The sequence below is a fragment of the Rhinolophus sinicus genome, unplaced genomic scaffold (assembly GCF_057876585.1).
Source record: "Rhinolophus sinicus isolate RSI-liver-muscle unplaced genomic scaffold, RSI-T2T HiC_scaffold_20, whole genome shotgun sequence".
Lineage (NCBI taxonomy): Eukaryota > Metazoa > Chordata > Mammalia > Chiroptera > Rhinolophidae > Rhinolophus > Rhinolophus sinicus.
In genome coordinates, this window is record NW_028290711.1 from 28,156 (window position 1) to 50,000 (window position 21,845).

Consider the following 21,845-nt stretch of genomic DNA (forward strand, 5'->3'; position numbering starts at 1 on the left):
GCCGCCGCCCGTGATTCTCCACGGGTTGAGCGCGTTGGCCCGGGTCAGGAAGAGGAGAGGGAGACGGTGTCGTTGGCCCAGGGCGACGGTGGGGCGAGTTTTCGCCAACAATTTTTTCCTCCCTAGCGGTTGGAAAGCGGCCGCCTAAGGGTGGGGGAGGTTTGAACAAAGGCGGCGGGGAGAAAGAAGCCCCAGGCCAGGTCGGAGGCGCTGACTGGACCGGAGAGCTTTCTGCATTTGAATGAAGCCATTGAACGAGGACCTTTGGAATGTGTCGACCTGGCCTCCCCCTCCCTTCTCGGCCCCAACCCCCATCTCCTCCCTCCCTCCCTCCCTCCCTCCCCCCCCCCCCCCCACAGAGTTTCCTTCCCGTCCACGGACTGACCTGCGACCTTCCATCCTGCCAGACCTTGCACGGAATAAATAATACCTCCTCTTTTAGAGTTCTCTCGCTCTATCCAGAAAATAAACAAACCGAGGAACAGACGACCCCCCCGCCCCACCCCCCACCCCCCACACACCTGTCACCCCATGTCATGCCTCTCAGGGCAGTGCCACTCCCTTTGGGCACAGCCAGACTTCCTGGACTCAGCCAGGGCCTCTCAGGGCACTGCCACTCCCTCTGGGCACAGCCAGACTTCCTGGACTCAGCCAGGGTTCTCAGGGCACTGCCACTCTCTCTGGGCCTCTCAGGGTACCCTGCTTGAACAACAGCGACTCAGCAGTCAAGGTGCTTACATACTCTCAATGGCGGCCGGTCAAGACACAAAAGCAAACATCCGCCAGTTCCACTACATGGTGGTGTGTTCCCAGGCAAACAGTAAAGCGGTGCATTGAATTAGGGGTAGAAGGCCATTCCCCATAGTCCACGGTCCTTCGCCAGAGCTGCGTGTTAGCCTCACAATGTGTGCCCTAGCCTTGAATTCATGCGAGTTGAGTAATGAAGCTTCGAGGCCTCCCCACAACTCCCAGCCATGCAGAGTTTCCCCAGAAGCTGAGGTGAAAAGAGGGAGTCCTCCTGGGTGGGGCGGGGTGGCCATGGGCAAGAAGAAGGGCTTCCTGGCTCAGAGCTCACAGTTCCGCCTCGGCGCCAACCCAGGTCGCAGGGTCCCAATCACATACATTAATTCTGCAGAAAGACAGACATAAGGCTGTGTTCAGGTGTAACTGTGCCCATGAGGTCCAGGCCCAGAGATAGAGGAGAGAGAGAGAGAGAGAGAGAGAGAGAGAGAGAGAGAGAGAGAGAGAGAGAGAGAGAGAGGTAAAGGGTTCCTGGGTTCATGGCCAGAGAGACATGCTAGGAAGTCCCTAACCACATGGTCCCCCCAGCAGCCCCTTTGCCTCCAAAAACATAGGTGGGAGGGGACAGACCCCTGAGACCCAGGGTGATAAGGCCAGGCAAGGTCCCCCGGCCTGGAATGTGGGATTGGGGGAGACTTTCCAAGGCCATTGTGATGCTTCCCCAGTGCGGTGGGAGGTGTCCCTGCGGTAGCAGCTCTGTGCTTCTCCTCCAGACCTGGGGGGTGGGGGGGGCGGCGTGGAGGTATCTGCACGCACTCCACTAGAAAGAGAAGGCCTGGTCTATGTGCCCCGGCAGCCAGGGCATCCCGGGTACTGAGTGTAAAGGGTGTGGGGCTGAGAGGCCCGTGGAGGGACGTCGGGGCTCAGAGGGGAGGGCGTCGGCAAGGGGAGCCCTCTGCCTCGCTCTCACGCACCATCACAGACAGCACAGGCCCCAGGGCTCACACAAGGGACACTTATTTCTCACAGATCGGGGTGCCAGCATGGTGGGTTCCTGGGGAGGGTCCTCTTCCTGGCTGGCACATGGCCACCTTCTCCCCGGGTTCTGCTACAGTAGGGAGACAGTTCTGGTTTCTTCCTTGTCTGAGGGCACCGATCCCATCCTGAGGATCTCCCCCCCCCCCTTCGAAGTATTGATTTGGGGGACACAAACAGACGCTCTATGACAGTCATTCGCAGCCTGAGGGATTCAGGCAGGTGGGAGGGGTGAGGTGGGAAGGTGGGGCTGGTGGGGAGTGTGTGTGGTCTATGAGTGAGGGGATGTTCGGGGTCGGTGGGCAGAGCGTGGGGCCCCGGATGTCAAAGCCGCCTGGGCAGATGTCAGGTGGCGGTAGCGGGGGCGAGTGGGGGAGACCATCGCAGAGTGGAAGGTCATAAAGTTAAAGGTTGGGAGTGGGGCCGATGGTCCACGTGGAGGCAAAGTCCTCCACCTCCTCAAGCGGGAATCCGGGAGAGATTCTGCCTAGGAGAGGATGGGTGGTGTGTGGAGGTGACAAGGGTGAGGGAGGGGCAGAATTTACTTCCCAGCCCCCTGGGACTTCGTAAGGTCACAGGGGATAAGCAAGTGTGAGCAGCCCTGGTGGAGACGGTGTGGGGGAGAATGGGGCTGCTGGGAAGTCTCAGTCAAGGTGGGCACGTCCGATAATACAGCGGGAGGGGCAGCAGCGGGGACTGGCCAGAATGGATTGGGTAAACAGGGCTGTCTAAGTGACCCCGTGTGGTGACCGGCCTTCCACAGCTCGTTGGGACACCCGCCTGCCTGGGAAGAGAGAGGGGGCAGGATGACCTTTCCCACCGGTTGGTTGCTGTCTTTCCCTTCGCAGCACCCCTTGCGTCTGCGTTCCTGAGAGCTTGGACAGCATTTTGCTGGCTGGGGCGGGGGGGGGGGGGGGATGAGTGTGGGGTCAGGGTGCAGCCCCAGATGGCCAGAACTGGAAACTCTGATGTTGTGATTGTGCTTCCCCACCGCAGGCAGACAGAACACATCTGGCTCCCTGTGTGTGCAGAAATCCGTAGACGTATGTGAAATTTGGGAGCTCGCCAAAGGCGCGACCGTTCTCCTGAAGGATGGTAAAATGTGGCCTCCGGGCATCTGGACAACGGCAGTCCTGGTCCCACGTGTCCATCCCGTTGGACAGCTGACTCACGTGAGAAGGAGAGACGAAAGGGTGACGATGCCGTTCTCTTTAAAGATCTGAGCCACCTGTGCGGGTATGCCCGAGTGTGCTTTCTGTCCCCGCCTCAGCATGGAGGCTTGTCACCCAAGCATGCCCTGCGCAAGGAGTGGGAGGTGGCCCCCGGAGCACGCGTGCTCCTTCTGACCGGGTCTTTGCACCGTGTCTGGTGACCGGAGGCCACATGCCTTTGTCCTCTGTGGTGCCGCAGACTAGCACCCGTGAAACCAGGGAGAGCCAGCAGATGTGTGCGTGACAGACCCCGTGGGCTCCCTGACAGCAGCCCCGAGCCGAGCCTCACCTCACCTCTTTCCTGTTCCGCAGCCTCCTACTCTTCCCTTTGGTGTTTGACTGTGATCCCCGGGACCGGGAGGCTTTGCTCCAGGCTGCAGATCTTCACATCCCACCTCTCATTCTTGAGAGGTGTTTGGCGTTCCTAGGTGTCCACCTAAGAAACATCCAAACCTCCAGACTCCTTGGAGAATGTTAATGAGTGTATCTGAGTCACACTGACAGACAACCATTGCCAGGAAGCGGTCTCAAGGGCTGGAGAAAATACTCCAGAAAAGGGCAGTTTTGCAGCTTATTTTATATAATTGGGATACACGGAGGAGGCAGAAGGCCTGGTACACGAAAGCCGTTGGTGGCAGAGTCAGGGGGCAGGAGAAAGCAAGTGGGGACACCTCTGGGACTGGATTAAGAAGTAAAACGGAGGGACGCTTACTTCTTTTGCACGGGTGGGTAACGGGGTAGATAATAATTCACGTTTACAGCACGTAAGGATGGTATCCAGGGAACAAGACGAAGATGAGGGGGTTCTGTTGTCTTGGGCACCGGTGCAGTGGGCTGTGCCCTGAGGTGTCTGGAAAACAGGATCGCTCAGACATTCCGAGGGTATGTTATCTTAGATGCCAAAAGATAACAGACGGGCTCACTGAAGGCAAAGGGTGACCTTTGTCTGTCAAGGAAGCTACAGGCCTAGGATGTGACTGCCCACCGTGACTTGCTTTCATTCGGGAATTTTTATGTTCAGACCCTCCTGTGCGGTTACGTTCGGTCTCTAAGTTTGTGGGGCCTGCCACGCCGGCCTCTCCTGAGCTTGACAGGTTTAGTAAGTGGCCCCCTTCTTTGTCCGCATTTCCCCCTTTGGGCCGTAAGTCGATCCGAAGGATGCACCGATGATGTGGTCTCCCGGGACTAGGAAGGCTCACTCCTAGGAATTCTTAGTGTTTCCCTTTGTCTTGCTGTAATGGTGGACCATTGCGGATGGGGCCGGACCGTAACCTTGGATGGCAGTCCAGGCCAATTTTTGTTGTTGTTGTTGTTGTTGTTTTCCCCAAAGGAAAGGTGAGTAAGCGGAAGGCAGGTAGGTCTCATGAGCCTTCACTGAGTAAAAAACACACTGAATCGTTTCTAACCTATAAGCTATCGTGATTCAAACGTTGCCGTCTGTCTCGGTTTTCTGTATTTTGCAGCCAGTGTAACGTTTACTTATAGTTTGAGGGCACACCGTGTATGTATCGCTGTAGTTCTCACAATCTGACCGTGAGATGGGTTCCCGTGCACCGGTGGTGTTGTTCTTGTGATCTGAATATCCCATCTACTTCCCATGGGAAGCATCTAATTCCTGCTAGTTGTGCAATCGGGAACTGAGTTTAATTTTTATTTGGGGCCGAGGCTGTTAAGAACACAATGGTATGAATCACAATCACCATCTAAAAATGTCTAGAGGCCAGGAGGACGGTAAGAGTTTCATGAGTCAATTTCCTGTGTCTCACTCGGCAGCCCCGTTACAGAGGGCCATTATTTTAATAGCCGCTTAAGCTTCTCTGAATTAATATAGTCAGTAGTCTTTGTCGAGGTGAGGGGTAAGCGTCATTGTGTTCTAGCATTTATACGTAAAATTCCTTTATCGGTATTTCTTTTCTACTAACCTTCTACGACTTCACTTGTCTTTCTCAGTTTGTGTCCTTTTTCGCATTCAGAAATGATCAACAGTATCAGAACAAACGACTCCCTTTTAACTTCTCTCAAAACCACATACACACGCCTTTTCTTCCTTCTATGCTGGCATGCCTTCTAAGTTTCCAAAGAGAAAGCGTAAATAGTATTATCGAAAATACAGAGCCGGCCCGGTGGCTCAGGCCGTTGGAACTCCGTGCTCCTGATGCCGAAGGCTGCCGGTTCGATTCCCGCATGGGCCGGTGGGCTCTCGACCACGAGGTGGCCGGTTGGATTCCCGCAAGGGATGCTGGGCTGCGCCCCCTGCAACTGACAGCGGCAACCGGACCTGGAGGTGAGCTGCGCCTTCCACGACTACGATCGGAAGGACAACAACTTGACTGGGAAAAAGCCCCGGCAATTCACCCTGTTCCCCAATAAAGTCCTGTCCCCCTTCCCCAATGTAAAAAAATAAAAATAAATAAATAAATAAATAAATAAATAAATAAATAAATAAATAAAATTTAAAAAAAAAGAAGAGAAGAAAAGAAAAACAAATATTTTACCGGAAAAGAAAGAAAATACCAAAGTTATTCTGTGCACCTTCAATGATTAACAGTTGGGGTATATGAGTACAGGGTTTGAGAAAAGCCTAAAGAACAAGTATAACTATCATTGTGACTGATAATATTAGCGGGCAGGTAAAGACAATCAAACGAATGGTTATTTTAAGTCCCACGTCAATTCGTAGGTCTACAGGCCTTCTTGAGGTCTCGGGATAGCTGTCTACCCCTGACGTCAGCAGCTTTTCGTCCTCCGGGAGCCTTTGAGGTTGGCCGTCGGTGGAGGCGAGTGTCAGACAGGAGCAGATGTCCAGCCACAGGTGGGCAACTCTTTTTCATGAGCGATGTGAATCCTTGCGTTAACGCCTTTAAGTTCACTGCACCTGGATCGATTAGTGATAACGAATAAGTCCCTGTCAACGAGGTTGGAGGGTCTTTAGCTGATGTCATATCCAGTGGTGGACGACGTCTCCCGGTTGTGAGTCGTGGTCTTGGAAGTCTTCGTGTCCCGGGAGCACGCTGAAGCGAATCGGTTGCAGACTTATCGGTTTATTTAAGCTGCTTGATAAGTCCTTGATAATAACGCAAAATGTCTCCTTTCGGTAAGATTGTTTCACACGTCCGGTCACACGGGGTGAACGCTGACTACTGAGGAGAAAGTCTACGTTTACCAAAAGGAGTAGCTCTCAGGTTGAGAAACACCGTAAGGAGAGTTTTCAGCCAAGGGAGACGAAAAGCTTCTCAAAATTTACCCAGTGGAGTTTTAACTGTACCGTTTGTACGTTCTACAAATCCAGAGGACCGGGGTGATAAGCCACGACGAAAATGCTGCAGGGTAGGCCGGATGTTCCCGATCGAGTGCATCCTTTGCCTCAGAGACTATGTAACTCACAGGGAATGCCCCTAGTTCGGGATCATTTCTTTCCAGTCGTGACTTACCCACCATCGAGGCTGTTGCTCTCCTGCAAGGGGATGTCTCCACCTAGTGAGACAACCGTACAGATCGTGACTCACACACATCTGTACCGTGGAGAGGGTGGCCTTCGGATAAACTCCTTTATCCGAATTTCCTGTGTTTTCATGCACGACTAGGAAGAGAGTTTATAGCGAAGGTGTCCCAGGGTGGGAGCTTTAGATAATACTTCCTCTAGAGTGTCTTCGGCTCGGCTCGTTTCCCTTCAGGGTTCCGTTGAATGGGATCGGGCCGATCTCATTTTAAGGAGACAAACAGAGGCTGGGCCATGAATGAAAAATTCGGAACCCCGTCGTGATAGTATCCAGTCAGACCCGGGGAATCCTCTCGGCTGTTTTTTGTCTGTTTGCTTTTAGAAGAGGAAAGATTATTATTTAGGGTTAATTCGTAGCCCATCTTTAGATATTAGATGGCAAGGTATTTTCCTTTGGGTAAACAAAATCGAAGCTTGTCCTTTGACACCCTGTGTCCCTTAATGGCTAGCTATTGCGATCGGTAAATCGCGTCCTCTTATGGTAGGGGGTCCAATGTGTCCTAGAGCGTAAGAGTAAGTTATCCGTATATTGGCTGAGAGTATCATTTCTGGGACATTTTGCATTCGTTCAAATCGGCGTTTAGCATCTGAGAGAAGCAGGTGGGACTCTCTGTCTACCCCGGGGCACGACTGTCCACGTAAACTCTGATCTTCCCAGGTAGAAAGGCAAAGAGGTATTTCCTGTCCTGTGTTTTACAGGAATGCTGAAAAAAGGCACCGCGTCTATCTATCACCGGAAAATATCTCGGCAGTACACGCGGGAATATCTGATAATGGGGTATGTGGGTTTGGAACTACAGGATCTCTTTGTTTATAGCTCCGATATCCTGTGCAAATCTCCATCCTTTCCCATTGGGTTTCTTTACCGGAAGGTTAGGAGAATTACAGGGGCTCATGCGTGGCATGAACCAGCCCGCGCCCCCCCCCCCCCCATTATGTAATCTTGTGTGATGGGCTAATTCCAGCTAGCCCGTTAGGCCTTAAAGGATAGTGTCAAATATTACGCAGAGGCAAACTATAATCCATAGTTATTTTAATAGGAGTGACTGACTTATTCTTGCCAGCATCTCTACCGGAAAAGGCCCAGAGTTGCATTGGAGTGTCCCGTCATAAACGTCCAGTCGGTGTTGTCAAGGTCAGTTTCCTCTCACGCGGTTTCTTTCAAAATCGTTCCTTTCCCGATTGGTTCAGTATAGTATTCATTTATTTCTAAATACGTTTTAGCCGGGATCTCCAGCCTCTGCGACTTAGGAGCTGTGCTGTAAACCTCGGAGAATGATTACGTGCAACTGGCCCTTTCGTCCCGTCCCTAGACCACCAAGCTAAGTCAAGTTGGAAGGTTGAAAAGGACAGACATGATCTGCTCTCACTCCCATCTGGGATTAGGAGAGAAAGCAAAAACCGAGGTGGCAAAATGAACAAAACACACGTTCATCGATACAGACCACAGAATGGTGGTGACAGAGGGTACTGGGATGGGGAGAGAGCCGAATACGTAAAGGGGTCGACTTTAGGTCGAGGGATGGAAACTAGCCATCGGGTGCAGAGCACGTGATAGACTATACACATGCCGTGAGGGTGAAAGTCGGGAAATTAATGAGTCAGACTTAGTTCGGTCACCTCATAGCTTGCTATTCATCTATCTTCTCTTTGTGTTTCCCCTTTACTGCTCGATTTCATGATTCTGCTCGTTTCCCTTCCTTGAGACTATACATACCTTGTGGATCTGATTGATCAGAAGAGCACTAATCTGGAAAAAAAAAGAAAAAGAAAAAGAAAAAAACCCGCTGAATTCTCAGGCGCCCAGAGACCGGGATCCATGGCTGCAACACCCTTGCAGCTTTTCCTGATGACGTATGACACACTCCAGCCGTGGCCGCCGAGTTCGAGATAACCTTATGAAGCAGACCGGACCGCAGGAGGTGATTTGTCAACCGTCAGCCCTGAAACTTGCGATGACCAGCTGTCATCTTTCTCGGTTCTTTCCCCCCGCCTGCCTGCCTGCCTGCCTGCCTGCCTGCCTGCCTGCCTGCCTGCCTGCGAAGCCTCTCGATTATTCTCAGTTCAGGGAAGATGCCTTTTTTTCCCCCCACGGACGTCAGTCTGCCATCTTCCCCGGCTGCCGGCACCTAGAATAAAATACACTCTTCTCCTCACTGACCCTCCTCGTCACTCAAGTTTTTGGGGCCCGGGCAACGAGCACCACCATCCCCGAGTCTGGTAACGAACTCTGGAGACCACGGCGGGGACGTGGATCGAACTGGACTGATCTGAGTTGGAGAGTCTCACTCCCTTGCTCCTTGCCTCCGTGTGGGGTAGCGGAGGTAGAGTGCCGGAATGCATCAGTGATCCCTGATGCTTATGGCTGGCCAAGCCCAGGGAGGGGATTACAGAGACGTCCCAGTAACTGCCGAGATCTCCTTCGTCCCAGGGACCCTCCCGGCTCTCCCCCTCCCTGGCAGGCTGCCTATGACTGCCTCAGTCGGTGAGGAATAAAAGCAACTGACGGGACTTGGAAACCGTGTGTCGGTGAATCGTGGAATCTGTCAAACCGAGGAAGTGCACTGGAATTCCCTTATCTCTGCCGTCGGAGCCTCTCGCTGTCACTGGGTTTGGGGGCTTACGCGTAAGCCTTCTGTGCTTCGTGCCAATTCGGGTAACTCCGAGGCCAATTTTTGGTGCTGGGTTGTTCAGAGACCGGGTTTTGACCCCCAGATCCCCGTTTCAGGAGGATTTGGTTCTGTGAGTTCTCGTCTGCTTTTGGTTCCGGTTTGTTGGTGACTTCTTTGTTCCGTTTTGTTCACCTCCGGTCTGTCCGTTCCCCTCCCCCCCCCTTTTTTTTCTCCTTCCTCCCCTTCACTTTTCTGTTTATACCTTAAACACCAAACCGATAGGGGGCTCTATGTCTGCACGCTCTCCTCAGAGCCCTCTGGGCCATATATCAGGCAATCGGTCGGTCAGCCTATAATGAAAAATAAAAAAATATCTACACCGATGGTTCATAGAAAAGGGGAATTCACCCATCTCCTAGTCCACTTATAACTAGACACCAACTCTGTGTTTGAAAATAAAACTTTTTAAAGATTTTTCTGTCGGTAACTTTCAGGGTCTTACGGAGAGCAAGAAATACAAACACCGCCGCTACTGCCTGAGGCTGAGTTACCCGGAAAAAAAAAAAAAAAAAAAAAAAAAAAAAAAAAAAAAAAGAAAGAAAGAAAGAAAGAAAGAAAGAAAGAAAGAAAGAAAGAAAGAAAGAAAGAAAAAGGGCACTTTTGAAATCTAGTGGCTAATCTCACAAGCCGAACACTCCTTGCGTTTTCCAGCTTCCTTCAAACTGTCATGGGCAAATAAAAAATCTTAAGTCTTCTCTCTATAGTCATTATTAATACTGTTTATGTATATGATCTCTGATATCTATGTTTTTCTATGTTTTATGTACAACATAACGTTCTGGCCTCCGGCTGGTATTAGAAGATTGTAATATTTGGTTGGCTTAAAGAAAAAAGATTAAGCGCTTATATAAATTAAAAATAAAGAACAAAAACTGACCCAAGTACTTTTCCGGATCACATGATCTAAGAAAATAGTTGAAACCGAGGCTAGATCAACTTTTGGTTAAATAGACATGTCTTTTGAAGTCGCTACCACTATCGTTAAATATAATATGTTTTGTTATACCACGGTTTACAAAAATTGACTTAGGTAATAATAGACTCTAAAATCTCCTGGAGTTGTTAAAAATAATGAAGAAACACAAGCAAAATAAAAGGTTGTTAATGAAATTTTTTAGTAATAATGATTAAGCACGCACGCACGCACGCACGCACGCACCCACAAAGCAGGACAATAAAGTGTGTGAAGCTGTCGCAACGATGTTGCTGACCTTTTTTTTTGATGTCAGAGGGATTGTTCATTATGAATTTGTACCAACTTGACAAACCGTTCACCGAGTTTACTATTTGGAAGTGCTGAAAAGCCTGCATGAAAAAGTGACATGACCTGAAACTTGTCACCAACAGTTCGTGACTCTTGCCTCACGACAGAGCACCAGCTCACAGGGCAATGTCTGTGAGGGAGTTTTCGGCCAGTAAACAAATAACTGTATCGGAACTCCCTCCCTACTCACCTGATCTGGTTCCCCAACGACTTCTTTCTTTAGCCAAAGATAAAGGAAATATTGAAAGGAAGACATTTTGATGACATTCAGGACATCAAGAGTAATAACGATGACAGCTCTGATGACTATTCCAGAAAAAGAGTTCCAAAATTGCTTTGAAGAGTGGACTAGGTGCTGGCATTAGTGCATAGCTTCCCAACGGGAGTACTTCAAAGGTGACCATAATGATATTCAGCAATGAGGTATGTAGCACTTTTTCTAGGATGAGTTCGTGAACTTGATCAGCCTACCTTGTGTGTGTGTGTGTGTGTGTGTGTGTGTGTGTGTGAGACAGAGTGCATGCTTAAACGTGCTTTCCTGAATTCTTTTGGTAACTGGAAGCCTTAGAGTTGAACTAAGGTAAGTTACATGATAAAAAGTATTAAATATGCAGATATTTCAAACTAACAAAATACTAAAATATTAATTATAAGATAAGTCTGCGTTCATCTACTTTTATCTCCTTATTATGGGAAAGCTAAAACCTAAATTAAGGTATGTTAATAAATGTGTTTTGTACTTTATTAAAAATACGATGGCAAAACACTTGTAAATATATTTCCAGCAGAGCCTACACTTCTGAGTTACAAAGTACGTTCCTAGATATTCCAGTAGAAATGCTAATCGTTTATTTATTAGTTATCAGTAAAAACTCGGGTTCTACAGGTTACAGATTCTAATTAATATTTTTAAAGTTACATAAAGTAATATGTTCTCAAAGGAGGTATAAGAGATAAAAATACATTTTTAAAGAAATCGGGGGGGGGACGACAGACTAGTTTGTCCTACATTTGGTAAGAAGACACACTGAGAGGGACTGGAAAAGTTATAAAAGGTTTCAGAAGAAAAATCTTGAAAACAGATCACATGTAGTTCAGCTAACTGCAATTCAGTACATAAATTTTAGTATCAGAAGAAAGGGAGTGCAACATTAGAGTCGACTGTTCTCTCTCTGCGACGTAGGACAAAGTTTTTGGAACTACCGTGTTTCCCCCAAAAGAAGACTGGGTCTTAGGTCAATTTTTGCTCCATTGGGACTTGTTTTCAAGGGATGTCTTATTTTTCCATGTACAGCAGTAGTCTACATTTGTTCAGCTACGGTCGTGTCATCTTCTTCGGGAACATCGTCAGGACGTACTAAACGCTTCCGTCTGGCTGAGATCTTACCTGGGGCTTATTTTCGGAATAGGTCTTATTTTGGAGGAAACGTGTTATTTGTTACTGAAATTACAGAGAGAGAGAGAGAGAGAGAGAGAGAGAGAGAGAGAGAGAGAGAGAGAGAGAGAGAGAAACTCTGCCTGGAAAGCAAAGGCTTTAGGTGCCATCAGAATATTCTCTATTTTATACCATCCTCATCATGGGGTCCTCGGTTACTAGAGAAAACCAAATCTCCACACTAGTAAGAACTGAGTGTAACGTTTACATACTTACATATAATAATTACATAAACCTCTGTATTTTGGTACTGCTGGAGTTCCTGTACCCTTCTCAGGTCAGATATGAACCCGTGTAAAGAAGAATTTTACTATTTTCACTAAAAACCGAGATAAGTTTAAAGTAAATTCATTAAGTTTAGCCCGATATTTTCCTTGACCTCACAGAGCGTTGGAGTCATCGACTTCCTGTCGCATCCCTGACGAGAAGGCTTCTATGCTAAGGAAGGCCGGGAAATTTGTTACCATGTCTTTCACAAGTGAGACAGGGAAAAGGAGGGAAAAAAGGAGCAGAAAGGCTGGAGACGAGGCCAGAGACAGGCCAGACTTTTTGGCTGCAGTTATACACGGGCTAAGGCCGAGACGACCTCAGGGCTACCCCGGCATCCCCAAAAGAGGCACGCCAGGCAAAGGAGCCCGCTTTGGACATAGAAGCCCAGATTCACCGGAGTGAGGAGTACGCTAATCTTCCAAAATAGCTGTGCTCCCTGTGCAGACTACAAGGGCAGGCGGAAGAGAGATTGTCCCCTACTCCAAAGGGAGCGGGGGGACCAACTCCTTCCCTGCAAATGGCTGTCATCGAGTAACGGGGCCCGAGTTTTCCCACAGCTCTCAAGAAGACCGTCATCATCACAGGGGAAGAACCACAGGTGACCTGCGATGCGGCAGGGAAGCCTGCTGATTTCCCGATGAATACAAGGGCCGCTTACCCTTTCTCAGCTGTTCGCTCTGGACTTATTGCCTCTAAAACCTGTTTGGTTGTGAAGACGAACGGAGCCCCTAGATCTGGGCTCGTACTCGGCCCGTTTCTTGCCAATGGCCCGTACCACAGAGGAAAAGTCACACGAGTCGATCGTCCTTTAGAAAGGACTCTGGAAAAGTTTTGTCAGGAGACCCGTAAGCCCTGCCTCTAACGGCTGCCTGTGAGTTTAGATTCTGACCTAAATTCTCTTTTCTCTCCATTATTAACTTAGGAGAGTTTCGGCAGGCACTCAGGAGATACGGGGACCGGCCCCTCCCCCCAGCCCCACCCCTCGGACCCGGGGGCCAAGTATTTCTAAAAGGTTAGAAAGAGGGGTCCCCGACGGGCCGTTTAACTCCTAAATAGGAGGGACCTTGTGCAGTTCTCCCGAGCACCCCGAGTGCCGTCAACCTGCAGAGAGTCGTTGGCTGTGTCCCCTTCCCTCCGTAAACGTAGAATGTAAAACCGTCTCGCTAAAACCGGTAGCAAACGTGGTACTGACACAGAATCCCACGCGATGTGTGTTTATTTTCTCCCCCGTTCGGGTTGTTTGAGTACTCGCAGGCCGTGAGAATTTACTTTTCTCACGGAAGTTAGACATACCGTGGATGACTCACACACATCGATGTCTGGTTTTCTTTCACACAGCCGTGTGCCGTCGTGGCCGCCTCGATGTCCCGCATCACTTAAAAATGCTGCCTTTTCACGGTCATTTTGACTCGGGGGAAGGGGCAAACGTCACACGGTGCCAGATCCGGTGAGTAAGGTGGCTAAGGACACGCCATAATATTTTTATCCGACAGAGATCGCCATAGCAGAAGCGATGAGCGACACGGAGCTTCTCCGTTGTGATCACAAAGTACGGTGAACGCTGTTGCGTCGTGCCCTTCAAGACAAAGGCAGGTATCTTCGACGTAGGAAGCGGCACATCGAACCTTACCGTGTTTCTCCAAAAATAAGACCGGGTCTCGTGTGGATTTTTTCCTGCAAAATATGCTTCGGGGCTCATTTTCGGGGGCCGTCTCATGAAAAATCATGCCGGGGCTTATTTACCGCTCGGGTCTGATTGTTGGGGAGAGGTGGTAGTAACGGTGCGTGACGAGTTTCCACTCGCTCTGTGCGGTCAGTCGTGTGTGAGCTACGGTTGACTGAAGGCGTGTTTTACAGCAGGCCGTGAATCGTCCTCCGTCGTGACAACGCCCCGCGTCACACATCGCTTCTGGCCTACGGCGATTCCCGTCGCAGGAACACACGACGGTGTGTCCTCCTCCGCCCTATTCGCCGGCTCTGGGACCGTACGAGTTCTGGCTTTCCCCCGAAGTCAAAACGATTCAGGATATCGAGGCAGCCACAACACGGCCACTAAAGGCACCCGTGAGAGAGGACTTCCAGAACTGCCTCATAGAGAGTGGCGATGACAATGGGATAAGTGTGTTTGAGGCGAGTGGGAGTATTTTGAGGGGAGATGATGGCGATGAATCTTTCGGTGTCCTAATTTCCTTATATTTACCCATTCACCGTATCGTCCGATCACACCTTGTACATCGGAATCAGAGGAAGAGACGTAAGGAGGATCACGTGAGTTCCCTCGGTGGTAGTCGAATGGGGTTGGAGAGAGAAGAGTGGAGAGATCTGTGGGATCGGATAAAAGTAAAATGGAGGACACATACTTCTTTCTTTTACACCGGTGGACGCGAGATAGTGAATCATGAATGTTTACAGCACGGAGACGGTATTCGGCCCGCGAGAGGAGGGTGAGGATTTCTGTGGTCTCGGGCTCCGGTGCGGCAGGTCTTGCCCCGAGGGGTACAGAGAGAGGAATGACTCTGAAATTCCGAGGGTCTGTCATCTTCAATGCCAAGAGACGACAGAGGGTCTCCCTGCAGGTAAACATTGACCTTTGTCCGAAAAAGTACGGGCCAGAGATGTGACCGCTGCCTACGACCCACTTTCAGTTACCACGCTTCCCCGAAATAAGACCTAGCTGGACAATCAGCTCGAATGAGTATTTTGCAGTCAAGATGAACGTAAGACCCAGTCTCACAGAAAATCCGGTATGACGTTCTATTCTATTAAAAAGACAGGGTCTTATATTAATTTTTGCCCCAAAAGACGCACGAGAGCTGATGGTATGGCTAGATCTCATTCTGGAGAAACACGGCAGTAATTTCTATGTGTTTACTTTTGGTGTCGATACCCTGCCGCCTGCAGGGCTGGCCCCTTCCAGACCAGTCAGGTTTAGGATGTGCCTCCTTTTTTGTCCACGAGGAGGGGATCAGATTTCACGTCAGTGAACTGCATGCTCATAAACTGTGAAAACGATCAATTGTCTGTTTTTACCACCGTGATAAAAACACACGTGCAGTCACACAGACACTCTAGTGTGTTCGGCGTTGTCTCCTACTCCTCTCTGCGCCCAAACGGATCCTCAAATGAGAGTATTTCTTTTGAAGAGGTGACCGGAGACGGAGACTAGAAAGGGGTTGTGTCTTGAAGCGAACCGGCACGGGCTTAGAAGACTCCCGAGCACGGGCGCGACAACACTGCCACCTTGTGACTGACCGCTGAAACTGCGACCCGATCGACTGGGGTGCAGGGTCGTTGAGGGGAGGGGGAGGAAGGGAGGGAGGGAGGGAGGGAGGGAGGGAGGGAGGGAGAGAGAGAGAGAGAGGGGAGAGAGAGAGAGAGAGAGAGAGAGAGAGAGAGAGAGAGAGAGAGAGATGAAACGTCACGGGGAAGTGCCGGTGGTGGAAACGTCCCCCTCGTAGGAGCTCGGGGAGAAGTGACCGATCCCGAAAACGGGGTGGGGGGGGGTCAGAATGTTGAAAGGTGAATTGTCCTGACTCGCCAAAGATCGTGACGGTCCGTGTAGGCGTGTGTAACGTTTTGACCCCCACAGTTTGAATGTTGCGAGCGGCTCTCCGCCCCCCCCCCCGCCCCGCCCCCGCCCCCTCCTCCCCTCCCCCTCCCCCGTCACGGGGACGATTGGAACGTGGCCTGTCTTCGGTATCGGTTTCGGCCGGCACCGTCATTTCACAATCCTGCACTACCCCGCCAGACGCGAGCACTGGGGACCGTGCGTGTGTGTAGACGTCACCTGTCTGGCTCGTGGGCTTCTTCTGTCTGGGAGAGACCCTCCCCTCCCTCCGCTGGAAAAAGATGGAATGAAAAGGGGGAAGAAAAAGGAGACGATGCTCCCGCGGTCGCGGTCGTCCTCTGAATACGTGCCCGGTTGCCGTGTTGCGGTCGACGGCCCCCCCCAGATTCTTCTGAGTCTTCCCGGGAGCCCGGGAGCCGCTCGGGGGAGCGCCGGGAGGCCTGAGCGCCCCGGGCGTGGTTTCACTCACGTCCGAGGCGCCGGGCCTCGGCCCCGGAGTGGCGCGGGGGCGGTCTGTTTCCCGTTCCTGCCGACGCCCGGCCGGGGTGGGGGGATTTATTATTACTTACGGTGATGACGACGACGACGACGACGTATTCCACCCCCCACCCCACCCCCCACCCCGATTCCCGGTCAAACAGATCCGGGAAGGGGGGGGCGTTGGGGGGAGTGAAAAGGGGAAGGGGTGAATGAGTACAGATTGGTCGTGGCACGGTAGTCACGGGGCTGTGAGGTACGGCGTAAGGAATGTAGTCGACCCTATGGCGATCACCGTGGACGGTGTCACACGGGGACCGGATCGTGTGGTCGGGGCGATGGTGCGGGGACGGCGTTGGGGGCAGGGTGCCGAAGGGGAAGGGATAAAGAAATAGCCACGGGCGTGTCGAGCAGAGGGAACACGACCGAGGATGTGGTCGTGACCGTGTACGTGGTGCCGGGTGGGTACCGGTCCGGGGGATCGCTTCCTGCACTGTCTAGATGTCTAACCGCTGTGCGGTACACCTGAAGCTGATATGGAATGGTATTGACCGTGGACTGTCATTGAGACATTAAAAGGGGGCGGGGGAGACATAGAGAAGAGGGAGAGGTCCGAAGTTCCAGATAGGAAACAGATGCCGTAAATCGCCGTGTATAATGCGCACCGTTTGGCCCGAGTGTCTGAGGGGAAGATGAGGATGCGCGTTCTACGCGGCTCGGGCCGATTCCGTACGTGGTTGAGTATTTTTTCATTCTTTTATTGACGCTTCTGAGTTAAAAGCGTGATCCTAGACGTCGATCACGATATCCGCATGACCGATAAGTCAATACCCTGGCGTGGGATCATCGGTTTTGTGGAACTCGGGAGGAACTGGCAGCGGCCAAGAGTTCTTGGCCTTCAAGGGTGCGTAAAAGGCCTTGAGGGTGTGACCGGTACGTGAAACGTCTCGAACCTCGCACCTGTTCTTGCGTTCTGTAATTACTCGTTACGTAAAATTTCTCATACTGGAACGCGTCAAAGACTGGACGCTAGAATTCCCTTGTGATGCAGAAGATGGGTACCGAAACGTAAAGACACACGGGGGGGGGGGAGGGGATTAAAAGGAAACGTCCTCCCCCCCCCCTCGAAAGATTGGGCCAAAGACGTGGGTGCGCGGTCTACCGGGGGGGGGGGGGGGCGTTATACAGTGCAAAATACGGTACTCCAGGAGGTGGGTCCCCGTGGACTGGCTACCACGTGTGTCCGAGACGAATACGGCGTCGCACGTGAGCTGTCTTTCGATCAAGATCTCGCGCAAAAGGAAGAAAACGAAACCAAACCCAAGATTCCCCCCTCCCCCGCCCGCCCCGGGTCCCCCTTGAGCGGCCGGGGTCGCGTCGTGGCGGCCGGGAGCTCGGTGGCCGAAGCCGGCCCGCTCCGGGCCCGGAGAGGCCATCCGAGGTGGGCCGGGACGAGGTCCGGCGACCGTGCCGGCGGCGGGGCGCCCTCGCCGGCTCGCGATCCGGATCCGTCCCGCTGACGTTCGCTCCGGTTGTCGGGCGCCACCTGGCGGCCGCTTTTATATCGTCCCTTCCCTCCGGAGCTCCGGCGACCGCGCCAAGGGGAGGGATCTGGCCGCTGTGCCCGGGGAGGCGTCGCGGGCGGCCGGCGTCACCGGCGGAATCGTCCCGGTGGTGCCGTGGAGACGGCGCGTCGCCCGTTCGCCGGAGATTGGAGGTGCAGGTTTCTGAGGGAGTGACCGCCGCCCGTCCCCCGGGCTGCCCGGTCGCGTCGACCGGCGCTCGCCCGTGCCCCTCCGCTCGCGGAGGAACGCTGAGAGGGCGGGACGCGCCCGCGCGCCGGCCCGCCCGCCCGGCCCGCGGCCGGGCCTGCCCGGCGTCGGCCCTTCCGTGTCGATCGCACTTTGTTTTCTCTCCCCCGCGTCCCGCTCCGGAGGCTGCCCGCCGACCCGGGGCCGCGCGGGATGGCCCGGCCAGGGCCCCGCGGGCCCGTCCGCGGTCCTTCCCGCGGGCCTGTCGTCGGACGCCCCTCCGCGGGAATTTTCACCCAAGTCCCGATCGGGAGACGTTGACCGTACGCCGCCCGCGCGTGTGGCCGGGGAGGGAGTCCCCGGCCCGCGTGCGTGCTCGCGGGGGACGGTGTCGCCGGACGCGACTCTCCGGAGTCCCGTTCCGGCGGCGGGGACCGGGGCCGGGCCCTGCGGGGAGGCACGTGGAGGGCGAGGTGGACCGGGACGGGGGGCACGCGCGGGTCCCGGTCGGTCCGACTCGACTTTTCCTCCCCCGTTTTCCCGTCCCCAGAGACCGGGCGGCCGGGCGGCCGGGCCGGTGGGGGTGGGCCGTCGGAGGCCCGTTCGTCGGAGGCGCCTCGGTGGTACGTTTCCCCTCACGCCCCCTCCCCGAGTCCCAGTTCGGAGGCGCGGTGGTTCGTGGCGGCCCCTGCCCGCGCCTGCGACCGTTGCGGTGGGGAGTATCTCGTCTCCTCGCCCTCCTCGCCTGTCTTCGGGGCTCCCCTGCTTCGGGGGTCGACCAGGTGGCCCAGCCGCTCCTCCCGCTAGCGGGGATGGGGTGGTGACCGGGGTCCGGTGGCCCGAGACCCGTTCCGAGGAGGCCGCTGAGGTCCGTGGATAGGCGCCGCCGACGGGCGCGGTGATTTTTTTCGCCAGAGATCGACATTTTGTGCCACCGGAGAGGTGTGGACACGCAGTCCTCTGGCGAACGGTCCCCGACGGGGGCCGGGCTCCTCGGCGCGAGCGCGTGGGGTGCCCCCCCGCGGGGCGCTCGCCCGCCGCCCGGTGCCCGGGCCCTCCCGTCTCTGGTTCGTGAGCCGCCCGCTTGGGCCTGCGCGCCGGCTCGCGCGTAATCCAGGCGTTCCCGGAGGACCCGCGGTCGACACGAAGCCCTCCGGTCTCTGGTACCCGAGGGTGGCGGGGGGTGGCAGGCGTTGCGGGGTTGTCTCGCCGCGCGCGCCCCCCTCGCCGTGCATTCACACGGGCGCGGTCCGGGTGCCTAGGTGCCCCGTTCTGCGGCTGGCAGGCGCTGCCTCCTCGCGGGGCCCTCGCCGCCAGCCGAGCCCTGCGGGAAGTGGGGTGTGCGGCGAGGCTGAAGCAGGCTCCTCTGATCGTTGTCCTCGCTGCGCTACCTTCCCCCGTGGCCTCTTTGCCCGTTGTGTTCTCCGATCGATGTGGTGACGTCGCGCTCTCCCGGGCCGGGCCTAAGCCGCGCCAGACGAGGGACGGACATTCATGGCGAATGGGACCGCTCTTCTCGCTCTGCCTGCGGGCCCCTCGCCTCTCCCGCCCGCCCGATGGCGGTGTGTGGAAGGCAGGGGTGCGGACTCCGGCCCGACCCCGTTCCCCCCCGCCTCCTGCCTCACGGCGCCGGCGGGGCCAGGGGTCTCCTGACGCAGCGGACACTCTCCGCCCGGCCTCGGCCGTGTCTCGCGTTGCGGCTCTCCCCGCGGCGGGGAGGGCCGTCCCGCCGTCGCGCCCTGCGCGCCTCGCCCGGCCCTCTGGTGGTGCCCCTGGAGCGTTCCAGGTCGTCCCTCAGGTGCCCGAGGCCGAGTCGGTGGCGTCGCTTCCCGCTCCCGGCGGCCCCGTCGGGTCAATCCCGGTCAAGTGTGTGTGCGGGGGTCGAGTCGGTAAGGTCGAAGGAGGGAAGGAGGCATTCTCCCTCTCCCCGCTCGCGGGGAGGCGGCGGGTGCCTCGTCGTGTGCCCCCTGCTCGCGTCTGGCGTTCGGGGCCCGACTCGGACGGGCGCCGTGCCGCGTCTCACCCGTCCCCACGCTGCTGGGGGCAGGTGCCGCGCGGGCGGTCGTGGCGGCCCGGGGCCGGTGAATTTCCGGCCGCTGGCTGTCTGTGAAGGGGTGTGCGGCGCGCTCACGCTACTCGTGGACGACGGCGTCTTTCGCCCTCGTGTCGTTGTGCGCGCTGTGCTCCCGCCTGAGGCCTCCGTTCGCGGAGGCCGTCGTCCGTCTCCCTCTTACCCGTACCGCAGACCCCCAACCCCAGGCGCCGGCGTCCGAGCGCTCTGGCCCGTGCCCGACGGGGCGTGTCCCGGGTCGGGGGCGATGCCCCCCTCGGTGAGAAAGCCTTCTCTAGCGATCCGAAGAGGGTGCCTTGGGGTACCGCATCCCCCAGCCGCCGCCCCTCATCTGCGCGTGTCAGTTTGGCCAGCCAAGGGGGCCCCTCCGCTCCGTGTGGCGAGGGGCCCCCGAGCGGTGCTCTCCCGGCCTACCGCGGCCCGCGCCTCCCCCCACCGAGTCGGGGGAGGGTCACGCACGGGCCCGGGCCCGGCATCCCCGGCGCGGTTTTGAGGCCGCGTTGCTGTGGGCGCGTGCGGCGCTTGACGCCGCGCGGCGAGGTGTGTGGGGCGGGGCGGCTCGGCCTCCGACGCCTCCCGCTTCTCCGCGTCGAGCGGCTCTCCGCCCGCTCCCGTCCCGAGCCGCGGCCGGTGGGCGCCGCGCGGGCACGGGTTGGGGCCGCCTCGCTCGGGGGTGTCGTTCCCCGGGGTGTGGGTTTTTCCCGAGCCGCGACCGGACGGCTGGAGAAAGAGAAAGACGGACGCCGTCGGGGGGGGTTTCCCCCTCGGCGGCGCCAAGTTCGCGCGGGGGGCCCCCGGCGGAGGGGGCCGGGCAGCGGCCAGGCTCGCGGGAGGGTGGCCGAGGCCGGTCGGCGTCCCGGGCGTCGCGGGGCCGCCCTCGTGTGTGGCGGTGGGATCCCCGTGCGTTTTCCCGGCGGCCCGCCTTGCGCCCTCGGCCCTTCCACGGGGTGCCCGGCCGCGCGCCCGCGCCCTTTCCTCGCGGGGCCTCCCGTCTTGCGCGCGGCCTCCTCGCCGCCGCTGCCGATTCACCCCTTCGCGTCCGGGAGCTTACCGAGGCCGGCCTCTCGCCGCGCGGGTGTCGCCCCCGCCCCTTACATCGGGGGCGGACGGCGGCTCCCCACGGCGGGGCGTCCCTCGGGGCCCGGTGACGCGGCGGGGTTGGGTGGGCGCGCGCGCGCGTGTGAGGCGTGGCGAGGTCGGCGGGGTCCGCGGCGGCGGCGGCGGCGGGCCCCGAGCTTCCCCGCGAGGTGCGGTGTGTCTTTGACGGGGGAGACGGAGCCAGTCGGCTCCCCGGGTGCCGCGGGACCGCCTTCGTTGCCCGGCGGTGAGACCCCGCGTGCGTTCCCGGTGGCCCGACTCGCAACCGACGCCTGCTTTCCGGCGCCCCGGAGCGCTTCGCGGGGAGCCTCGCGTCTCCGTTCCCGCCGCCGCCTCAGGGCCCCCCGGCCGCCTCCTCCGTCGCTCTCTCTTCTCCGTCGTCCGTGTTTGCCGACTCGGGGGCTCCGCGCCCCGGTGCGCATCGCCTCCCCCGGGCCCGCCGCGGCTCCCCCCTCCGTGTCCGCCGCCGCCCGCCGCCAGTCGGCGGCGTTGCGTGCGGGCGAGGGTTGCCGACGACCCCGTCTGCGCGGCCCCGCGCGGACGTGCGCGCCCGAGCGGGCGCCGGGGCCCGGCCGGCCGTCGTGGCCGCCGGGGCCGCGCCGACCCCGGACAGGGCCCGGGGCTCGACGCCGGCCTCGGCCCTCGACGCGACCGCCCGGTGCCCCGTCCCCCCGCTCCGCGCGCCGCCCGCGGGGCCGGCCCGGGGTGGCTTCCCCCGTCCCTCCACGCCGCCGCGCGCCGCGTTCCTCGGCC